We start from the raw sequence: 12,319 nt of genomic DNA on the forward strand, positions 1-12,319 counted from the left end.
CTGAGGGATAAATGTAGGGTTGTGCACTTATTCTTTGGTGTAGATCGCTGTATGGCAATCCAATAAGAGAGTGCAGATGGAAAAGAGAGAGGCTTGGAGAAAGTAAGGATGAAGTATGCAGACTAAGCAAAATGGAGACTCTACTATCCTCCCTGCACAAATGTGAGTTCATGGCAGCAAAATATATGAACAGAGAATCTAAATTAGCGAGAAAAAAAACATTGAAAAAAATCAGGAAAACTGCTAAAAGCTTTTTGACCTACAAGTTGTATTTCCTTTATAAAATAGTCTTACTTATTTCCATCAATCATTCCTATTCCTAGATTTGCTTATTTTTTTATCACTGCAAAATAAAGGAGTAATCTAATTAGAACGTCTTTATACTTTTTACGTTCCTTGCTAGATGGAGACGAGCCTTATCAAACTCCTTTCCGGCTGAGTCACCATACATTTGCAGCCTTGATAAAACGATGTACTTATGCACCAGGGCCCGTATTTATAAAACTATGATTCGACATAAGGTAAACATAAGTCCACAAGATGGCGGACACCATGACTTACATGAAACATAAGTCTTATGTCTCACGTTAGCTCATCATAAACTCGCATTCCCGTTATGTTTGGGTGGGAGCAAGAATAGCATCGCTATGTCGAATCATAAAGTCAACATGGCGGAGGCAGTGGGACAGAGACGACGCCACCTGAGAAGTTTTCGTGATCGTAGAGACGTGTTGGCTGAACTAAGTGACTCAGAACTGATAAGAGGTATCAGTTAGAGCGTGCAGCCAAGATATATGGGGCTGACATGCAAGGATTCTTAGGAAAGTGAACTCTAGCAGGGTGTGAGAGGGAGACGGTGACAGCTGGATGCCGCCTTGAGGGGACAGTGGTTACCCCAGTAAAAGTGGCTTCTGACACTATATCTTCGACCTCTGCCTGCCCACACTCCAACTACAATAGGTAAGTTTTGCAACATTAGTATTTTTCATATTAGACAGTTTGTTTCATTCATTCCATATTGCACATATACTCTTTAGTCTCAGTGAGTTTAGTGGGTTAGATTAGGGTGCTATTACATCTCATGGCATAAAGAAAAGTTCTCAGCAAACTAGTTCCTTACGTTATAATACAGTGGTACATATCTTTACCACTGGAAATTGTTAGCTCTAAAGACATTAGTATTACCAAATTTATCATTAAGGTAAATCAGGTTAGGTTTAGTTAAGTTAGTTTAGATTAAGGTAGTAAAGTATATAGTTGATTTGATTAGATTTAGTTCATTATTAAGGTAGATTTAGTTATGCTTAGTTTGGTTACATTAAGTTTAATTTATTTTCTTACCAAACTTGTCATCAATGCTAGGTACCGGTAAGGTTTAGTTAATTTCCTGTCAGTTTGTTAAGATAGGTTAGGTTAGGTTTAGTTAAGTTAGGTATAGCCAAGTTTGGTTTATTTATTTATTCATTTATTGTTATTGTCATGTGTGAGAATTTTTATTTTGATAATTTTGATGTGCTTTGAATGAATCTAGTAACCATTTTCATTGCAAATCAATGTTTTACATGTTTGGGGTGATTAAGAAAATAGAAAAAAGATCTTCCTCCCCAAAAAGTAGTTTCATTACAAAATGTTAGATAGGTGCACCTATATATATATATATATATATATATATATATATATATATATATATATATATATATATATATATATATATATATATATATATATATATATATATATATATATATATATATATATATATATATATATATATATATATATATATATATATATATATATATATATATATTATATTTTTTTATTTATTAACATTCTTTATTTCACAGATGGTGCTCAACCTCTACAACCCGTTGCTACATCATCCACTGAGACGGTAGATGTCTCGGCACCAGCAGGAGGTTCAGCTGTTAGGCGTTGGAAGTGCTGCGGTAGCATTTCCATCTGTACTGTTATGAACAATAACAACAAATGTTAATTAAACTATCACAAGCATATTCATTGCAGATCCATCTCACTATCTATATAAGAGGTAAACAATCCTCTCAAGGAGGAAGTATCTTCCTGCCCCCATACTCCTCATACACAGTGTAAGTGTATATGTGTGTGTGTGGTTGCCTCATTTTTGCTGTCTTCCTCCTGGAGGAGGGTGTTGGCTTTGTCTATACATAGATAGATAGTTAATGTCCTTACACTTCAGTTTTAAAGATATTTTGTATGCTCTTATTGATATTTTCAGCAGTAGGGTAATGTGCTGTTATTGTGTTGCAGACAGGTACTGAGTGCACTTGTCATTAAGACACATTCATGTGTGGATGCATTTCTTGTGAGCTGCCATTTCCAACCTTCCATAATTGAATATCAACATAGGAAATTCTTCATATCAATGAGACCCATCAATTTGATTAGGTTAAGTTACTGGAAGTTATACTCTGTTAGTTTAGGGTTAAAGTTAGTTATGTGTAAGGTGGCAGAAGTTGTCCTTTATACCTGGAAGCATTAAATACAATAAATGGATAGTTTGTTGCCTGTGTTTCTCCAAACCTAAGCAGGGTGTTTATAAAGGAAGGCAGGTGGGCATTACTGAATGTTTGAGGGAGAGTGAATGTGAGGTATGAAAGAAGTGGTGTGGTGTGCGGCAAATGATAAAAGCAAAGGAGTGAAAAAAAAGGGTGTGTTCTCTTAATGTCACCTAGAATGTGGGAGGATATAGATATACAAGGGTGGAATGGTTAATACTTTTCAAAACCAAGATGATCCATATGTGTATGGAATGATTTACTCACTCAAATTCTTGTCTATGTCATCAAGGGGCTTGGGAGGTGGACCACCTCCTACATCAAATAGATCCATTAGTAAAGTGGCCACTAATATTCAATGCTTCACTACTAGCTTTCATAAAGCATAGCAATGTAGGCTTTCCTATCCAAAAATGGGGGAAAAATAATTATTAGTTTATCAATTAACACTGCTGCTTATTGTGCTTGCCTAAATATCTCTTTTACTTAAGTACCTTAAATAGGGTTGTGCAATAAATGCCAGTATTACAAGTGCACATTACAAGTGCCAATACAGATTGTTACACCTTATCATTGTGAATATTTCTATCCCTAGACACACTCCATATTTGAATATCAACACTGGAAATTATTCTTAAAATCAGTGTATCTTAAGTGACATTGTTAGTTTAGGATAAGTTAGGTCATTGGAAATTATTCTTCAAATCAACATTGTTAGTTTTGGATGTTGGGTCACTTAAGGTTGCTAGGTTGAAGTTAACAATGCAAATTGCTTGCTGACACAACAGTTGCTGCTTCGTTTCCTCATCTGTGGTGGGTGTGGTACATCCATCATGTCAGTAGCAACCAACAACAAAACGAAATAGCAGTATAATAATAATAATAATAATAATAATAATAATAATAATAATAATAATAATAATAATAATAATAATATACGGTTTATTAATTTGGCAGTGCAACAAAAAAAAAATACACTGAAAATGTACAGGGGGGAGGGACATTAAAACAATGAAATGCGTAACCTAACTATGAATCTAACTTAATTAATAATATACTTATTGATTTATTTATTTATGGCTCGCACCATAGTGGGCACCGCGCTAAGGTGGTACCGGTCAGTGTGCGGTGCTCTTAAGGGCGCCACGCGATTCTGGTGTCGGGTGGCGCGGGCAGGGAGAGGCACGTCTGAGGGTAGCAGGTGGCGGAGACGTGGATGATGCAGCATATGACTACACGTGCGTGGGTCATATGCTGTTTGTTTACATCGGGTGAAGTGGAGTCAGTGGACAGAGACACTATTATTGATTATGTTCGCCTTCAAATATATCTAAATTTCATAAATTGTTAATCTTATTGATACAAAAAAAGCTTCAGACATGTTTATTTGTTCAAATCATCGTAATTGGATTAGTTTCAGTCCATAAGTTTCACCACTAAGTTGCGGTTGGCATCCCTGCGCTAAGTCGAGCTAATGATGAGGGGTTACCGAGCCATAACTTTGCCAGCTATGTCGCATCATAGCTACGATCGCTTATGTCATGACTTATGTCTCGCTAACGAAAGTTTTATAAATACGGGCCCAGTTCATTATACCAAGTGTTATCATTGCAAATTAGGAAACCATGAAATGTGAACGATCGCTGTGTGTGTTAATCGTGTGCTAGTGACGCAATGTGATGACACGTACAGCTGTTTTGGTTTAGCTTCTCAACATTCTTTATGTGTATACAAAACTACATTACTAATATATAGATATCAACGAGTGATGTCTTTTTTTATCTTATTCTTTTTTTCTTTTTTTTTTCTCTTCCTAAAAGACGGAACATTACAACAAAGCTCCGTTATTCAATGGCAACAGTTATTTTGTTTTCATTTCGTGCTCTTCTTTGCCATTAAAATGTCTTATTTCTCTGAGACGCCATGCAGCATATCAAAGTCTGGATGTACAAAAAACACACAAACAAATAAATATTCTTACAATACAAACTCAAGAAAAAGAAAAAGGAAACATGATACATATAAATGATAAACACTATTCAATAACATAACTCCTTTCAATACACATCGTATGAGCAAAGCAGATAAGATAATAGTTCCATCATTCCGATCAGACTTCCTCGAGATTTCCATTCAAACCAACCATGTTATGCTCAGAGACACACGCAAAATCTATTCAATACATCGCTGTCCTATCATGGCTGAGACACTTGCGTTTTCCAGGGACAAGGAGAGATGAACATAGACAAGTAGGATCATACCAAACACGACCATTGACATAAATTATACCAAATGCTTTCTCAGACCTGGAATATACATGTAGAAAAGGACTGGGAAGCGATACCAGGGAAAGAGGACCATAATTTTAAGAATTACAATATATATTTTACTCCTAGAACACCTGAGAAATGAGGATGTAAGGAGAGAAGGGACGGTGTTTATGTTATTAATATCGAAACTGAGATGCTTTGGTCATTCAGAAAAGAGGACGCCGAGGGAGACACAAACCACAGAAATTAAAATGTTAAAATAGCAACGTGTAGTTCACTCGAAGAAAAAAATGAGGATGTGAGAATAAGCCATGAGTTGAATAAATAAGTGACGTGACTGTAAAATCAAAGTAGAAAGGACTTGGTGATCTAGTAGGAACATAAAAGGAACACTACAATCGCATACGCAATATATGATGAGATAGTAACCCTGGAGACGGGAATCATGTATTCTGGTAACCACTGAGAGCCTTCAAGTGACATCAGGGACCAGTGCCAACCAAAGTCGTGTTGCAGCGAGGAGGAGCTTGGAAAACGCATGTTAGAGGGAGAAGAGGCTACTCAGGCTGCCGTAACTTCATAAGAGGACGACATGGAGCGACACGAGATGACACTGTGGTGGAGCTACAGAGGATAGTGGTAACAGAGCACATGTAGAAGACTCATGCATGATGGCCAAAGACATTCATACTCTGAAAACTAAAGAGGAGGACTGCAACAACGACGACGATTGTGATGGTGGTTATACGATACAAAAAAATAAGTAAAAAATGGTTACGAATACCGAAAGGGAAAATCAGGAAAAGAACAGAACAGTAAGGGCATCGGCTAGTCACGGCAGACACACACTCACAGACTCACCTCTCATGATGTAGGTAGAGCTTTGGGAGGTTTTGCTCTCCACGTGGCTGGCTTTTGGACACGCCTGAAGAAGTCTGGCCGTGTCCACCTGAAAGAGTATTAAAATGTGACTTCGTGAATTTACTGTATATTTATTTTTGACATCTGTGTTTTTGAGGGGAGTGGGAGGCATAGATGTGTCAAAAACAACATCAAAGGAAAAATAATAGTAATGGATGAAAAATTTATTAAAATGTCGTATTCGAAAAGACATGTAAGGCAGGAATTAGTAAAGTTGACCAATTTATGTACTCGTAGTTTTAAAGGTGTATTGATAATCTTAATTTGAGACGATTCAGAGAAGCTGAAGAGTCTGTGAGTGAAAGAGGTGACAGAGTGAAAAAAAAAAGTAAAAAAGTCTTGTGCAGCGAGACCAAGAGGCGAGGAAAGCACGGATTTAGCCAGCTCAAAATACCAATCTTCTTCTTCTTTTTTTTTTCTTCTTCTCTCGCTTTTTCCATATCTATAAGAGGTCGAGGTTCTAAATGTAGTTCAAAATACCAGTAGCCATGAAAATAAGGAGAGAAGATAAAGATTTAAAACTGCGGTGGTGAATAAGAGCTTGAAGACAGGCTGGTGGAAAAAGAGTAAATGAAATGAAAATCTTTGTCTCCTTTCTCCTTCCACACACACACACACACACACACACACACACACACATGTTTTCCTTTAATCCTCCATCTTTTTTCTATCATTTTCCTTTCCTTCTCTTCTTTTCCTACCAATGTGGTCTGCTCTTTCTCTCCCATCTTTCTCCCTTTCTAGTCTTTTTTATACTCTCCGGAAGCACACACACACACACACACACACACACACACACACACACACACACACACACACACACACACACACACACACGGCCCGGTAGCTCAGTGGTTAGAGCGCTGGCTTCACAAGCCAGATGACCGGGGTTCGATTCCCCGGCCGGGTGTAGATATTTGGGTGTGTCTCCTTTCACGTGTAGCCCCTGTTCACCTAGCAGTGAGTAGGTACGGGATGTAAATCGAGGAGTTGTGACCTTGTTGTCCTGGTGTGTGGTGTGTGCCTGGTCTCAGACCTATCCGAAGATCGGAAACAATGAGCTCTGAGCTCGTTCCGTAGGGTAACGTCTGGCTGTCTCGTCAGAGACTGCAGCAGATCAAACAGTGAACACACACACACACACACACACACACACACACACACACACACACACACCGCGTAGTGTAGTGGTTAGCACGCTCGACTTACAATCGAGAGGGCCGGGTTCGAATCCCGGTAATCGGCGAGGCAAATGGGCAAGTCTCTTAATGTGTGGCCCCTGTTCACCTAGCAGCAAGTAGGTACGCGATGTAACTCAAGGGGTTGTGGCTTCGCTTTCCCGGTGTGTGGAGTGTGTTATGGTCTCAGTTCTACTCGAAGATCGGTCTATGAGCTCTGAGCTCGCTCCGTAATGGGGAAGACTGGCTGGATGACCAACAGGCAACCGAGGTGAATCACACACACACACACACACACACACACACTTTAATCATCCAGTTTTTTTATTTGACACTGGATCTTCCTGGCACTTAAGACGTTTGTAGAAAAAAAAAGTAAAAAGCGTTGCCTTGCTCAACTCAAAATATCACTCAAGAAATCCGTGACTGTGTTGTGGTCACCTCACCTCACAGTTTCTTCTTCTTCAGGTTTCATCGCATCGCAGATAGAATTCCTGGGTGTTGTCTGGGCACCTCGTTATCCACACAATCTACCAGCACCTCCCTCGCCCTTCCTCCCATCTACACTCTACCACTAATCTACTATCTACTCCCACCGGCTACCGGGGAGCAGGCGACACATAACTTAAGTGGTTATCACACCATCACCCTGCCCAGCCGCCACCTCCTCCCCGCTGACCGCTATACCATCTTCTGTTTATGCACTCGCCTTGCTACTGTTAACGCTACCGATGCTGCCGCGACTCCGGAGGGCAACCTGCAGCAGCAGCAGCTCACACAGCGTAATGATGCTGTACCTCCTCGGAAGCTTGAAGACTGATCGCCATGGGTCTTCGTGGGACAGTTAAGGGCCATAACAGTGGGAACTAATAGCGGGTCAGCCTCTTTTTAAGGATGGTGGTGTTCCGCCTTTATTGTCACCGGGAGTTGTAGGATTATCTGCCATGGCTATAACAGATACAAGAAGCGGAGTACTAAAGGTATCGGTGCAGGACACGCCAGGCAGGAGAGACAGGAGGGGAGAGTGACGCCTAACTGGGAAGAGACCAATTAGAGGTTACGAAAGTTATCTTGGTGAGTGTTTGCTGGTTGGTCAGTCAGTGGTCCTTGAAGAAGATATTCGCCCAATTAGGTATTCACGTTTGTATATATTTCCTCAGATTTATCATTATTATTATTATTATTATCATTATTATTATTATTATTATTATTATTATTATTATTATTATTATTATTATTATTATCATTATTATTATTATTATTATCATTATTATTATTGCTGTTGATATTGTTCTTATTACTATTACCAACAGACAGTACAGTGTGGATGGTGAGAGTGTTAGTAATAATAGCAATAGTTGTAGTTGTGATAGTAGCAGCAGTAGTAGTAGTAGTAGTAGTAGTAGTAGTAGTAGTAGTAGTAGTAGTAGTAGTAGTAGTAGTAGTAGTAGTAGTAGTAGTAGTAGTAGTAGTAGTAGCAGAAGTAGTAGCAGTAGCAGTATTGTAGTAATAGTAGTAGCAGTAATAGCGGTCGCAGTTGTAATGCAATAGTAGCAATAACACAAAGAGCATTAGATCAAGATCCAAATATCTAAACGAAAACCAAATTGGATCAAGAATATGGCCCTGAACACGCCGCTGGGAAGGCCGATGCGAGGAGGACGAGAAGAACGAGAAGAACAAGATCGAAAAAAAGAATGAACGAGGTGTAAGAGGACGAGGTGCCATAGAGACATCAGCCTGACCCGCCTTAGCCTCCCGGGAGTGTACCACCTTCAGGATACGCTTATCAAGGGTGTTCCGTTCCTTGTGGTGGTTGTAAAACGCTGGAGGCCCCTGAAGAAGTCCCTGGTTCACTCCACACAGCCAATCACGAGGGCCCAGGGAAGCCATCAGGTCGCGCCCATCAGATAACCGGCTCGGGACATGAGGAGGAGGAGGGAGAGATCAAGGTGAGGCTAATGGCTAGACAAAGGAAAGATAAATAGATTAGATTTTCTCGCCGAAGAGCAGCGTGTTATTGTGGCGGGGTGAGGGATGTGCGCCTCCCGCCAGGGGTATCTTAATGCCTCTGTCTTTATCTAAATGTGACTCCCGTATGTCGTGGGTTATGGCCTAATTTGCTGGCGAGGCTCCGTGTCGCTCTGGAGTGTATCGGCGGCCCTCACTCTTGAACGTCACTGCTGTGAGAACCCAAAGTAAGGAGAAGGATCATGTTAGGGCGCAGAAGAAGGATTGCTGTTTGAAAAGTACGTTCTTTGGAGACAAAAAAGTTTGTATTTAGGTGGCAAAAGAGGAGTCGAATATATAAAAAGAAAGATCGTTGTTAGGAGACAAAATATATGTTATTTAAAGAATGAAAAAGGGTTGCAGTTTAGAGACAGAAGAGTGGCATTTTAAAGCCGACTCATTTCTGAGGGAATAAAAGAATGATTACAGTTTAAAGATAAAAGAAGTGACACATTTTGAAAATGATAGGAATGTTGCAGTTTAGATACAGAAGGAATGTCGCTGCACTAAGAAAGCAACACAGGTCGAGGGAAGAAACAGAAGGAACGTTTAATAAATGAGGCAGAAGGAAGGTCACTGCAGGAATGAGACGAAAGACTGTTAGGATATTCTTAGAACACACAAGGAGAAGCGCTCTTTGACGGGAACAAAAAATGAGAGTCGCTGTTCGAAGTCTATCAGAGTAAAGGATTTATAATGTTGAGGGGAGCCGCGGTCAGTAACGTCAACTAACAAACAAAGACTCCCTCAACACTGCGGTGAATACATAACAAGGCGCGGGAACTACCTGACGACTGCACCTCGAAATACTAATGAGTGCCGACCAGAAGGATGGGTAAACAGAGGAACAAGTAGAGGCAAGATTAGGAAGATAATGAATAAACTGTATAGGATGATGCAACATATACTGATATCTTTTTTTTTTTTCATATACTAGATATGTGAACGAGGAATAAGTAGAGATGCGTGTGTATGTTAAGTGTACTGTGTCGATTTAAAAAGACAATAGTATCTCGTTATTGAAATTACAAAAATGAGAATATAAGAAGGTAAAAAAATGTTAGGTGAGTGATAGCGAATTTAATGTACGAGTATATACGTACATCTCTTTATATATTTGTTGACATAGATAATAAATAAAACTTACCACAATTAATTATATTCGTTTTTGTACAGATTTTTTTTCCAAGTCACAAAATATTCTACACCGAACATTCACATTTCCCTTCAGTCATTATATTGCCGCTGCGCCGTTCATTCCTCCAATCCCTCCTCTACCCTCCCCTCATTACCCCCACGCCCCGCCCATCCCTCCCTCCACTCACCTCCATGGCCCAGCCTCCTCCTGTCCCCCTCCATCACCTCCCTGCGTCCCCTACTCCCTCTTCTTCCCTCATCCCCTCGCCCCCTTCTCCCACTCCCAGCCTGTCCATCACGGGTCCATTAAAGCCCCAACGAGAGGTGACCCATCACTACCGCCCCCACCTGGCTTAGCTACCTCTCTCTCTCTCTCTCTCTCTCTCTCTCTCTCTCTCTCTCTCTCTCTCTCTCTCTCTCTCTCTCACACACACACACACACACACACACACACACACACACACACACACACACACACACAGAGAGAGAGAGAGAGAGAGAGAGAGAGAGAGAGAGAGAGAGAGAGAGAGAGAATGTGTGTGTGTGTGTGTGTGTGTGTGTGTGTGTGTGTGTGTGTGTGTGTGTGTGTGTGTGTGTGTGTGTGTGTGTGTGTGTGTGTGTGTGTGTGTGTGTGTGTGTGTTTGTGAGAAGGAATCTGATTTTCCAGTATCCATCACAAGGCGCAAGTCACGTGGCGGGCGCCCTGCTGCCTTCCTCCCTTACTTTCCTGCAGCCTCTCCCGGGTTCACTTCGCTCACCATCCCGCACCCAAAACACGCTGCCAGCCTCGCAACACTACCATCAATCGCCTCAGTCCCGTAATAACATCATATACCAATGCCCTGTAACTTCAACTTGCTTTGAATATAGTGTAATGCAACTTTTCAGGGTCCAAATGTTTCATAATAAGGGATCAAAAATAAAAGATACTCATAATAATGGAACATATGGACTGTGAAAGGTTACTCTAAAGATGTACGTATATTCCAATCCATGTCTTGATTTTTATTCTCAACCTGTAGTGAACAACATCTACCTTGAAAATTGTCCTGATATTCACAGAAATTCACCAAGAGTTCTTTTATTTGCAGCAGTGAGCCAAGAAGCAATCAACAATGACCAGGGATGGGCCATAAAGAATCACAACTCTGCGACAGACGTGAGCTGGAAATCATCGTACAACAAACACGTTTATACTAAAATATGCGAGTTTCAATTTGCTTTACGTTCATCTATTTAATTAACATAAGCGCTCATAAAACAGCAAATCTGTTTACATCAATATGTGCGAGTCTTAATATGTTTTATACATAATTACCATAAATAGTCGTAATAAAACAAATATGTTTATTTCACAATATACGAGCGATAATTTCCTTCTTGTTTGTATGTTTCAATTAATGTTAATATGTTACCGTCAATTTGACATTTCACAATTCGAATTCTATACAGGGAACAATAAGTATCTTTCATAATAGAAAAAATCTCTTCCTACACAATTATACACGTATCAATTTACTTATCGTTTTTCATCTTTAAATACCACACGCATATTCTTTTTTTGGTTGCTAATTTCACTGCAAATTCATCATTTCTCAGCACAAACTTTCACTGTGGTACGATGTGAGCAGTTTGCCAGATAACAGATTCAGATTGTATGTTTCATCTTCCATACGTCGATTCCTTTCCTCAGTTGATTTCACAGCAGACATAACCCTTTCTATATTCGAATATTCACTGCAGATGGAGACAAGCAGCAAGCCAATTGGTAGAAACCTCAGAAAACATCCCTAGAATACATATTATACCTACCATACCCATATTTCACTTTTGTACGCTCTTTTTCTCTAGTCGTTGATTTTAAGGCAGAGTCAACCCTTCATAGTGGTACGAGGCAAGCAGTGAGGCAATCAGCCGATAGCACCACACACGGAACACACCACCATTTTGTTTTCACTTTTCTTCCTTGCCTTGAAGCTCTTATCGCGGCTGAGACTGGTGTGGATTTCTCCCAGGGGCTGCGGGCGCTGGTGGCAGGCAGGTGAAGGGCGCTGGGGTGGCGGGCATCTGAGGGCATTGTCCACTTCACCATATCTGACCGAGCTTCCCCCGCGGCGGTGAGGGATTACTGAGAGTCACTCAGTAGATCTGCCCGCCCTAATGGGTCCTCATATGCGGCGCGCGGGAGTGAGAGGGAGGGAGAAGAGCTGCCCTAATTTCGTTGTATTGAGAGCTTATTGTTGGCTATTGGACCTGGGAGTGAGCT

This window comes from Portunus trituberculatus, chromosome 42, assembly GCF_017591435.1.
Source record: "Portunus trituberculatus isolate SZX2019 chromosome 42, ASM1759143v1, whole genome shotgun sequence".
In the NCBI taxonomy this organism is placed as follows: Eukaryota; Metazoa; Arthropoda; class Malacostraca; order Decapoda; family Portunidae; genus Portunus; species Portunus trituberculatus.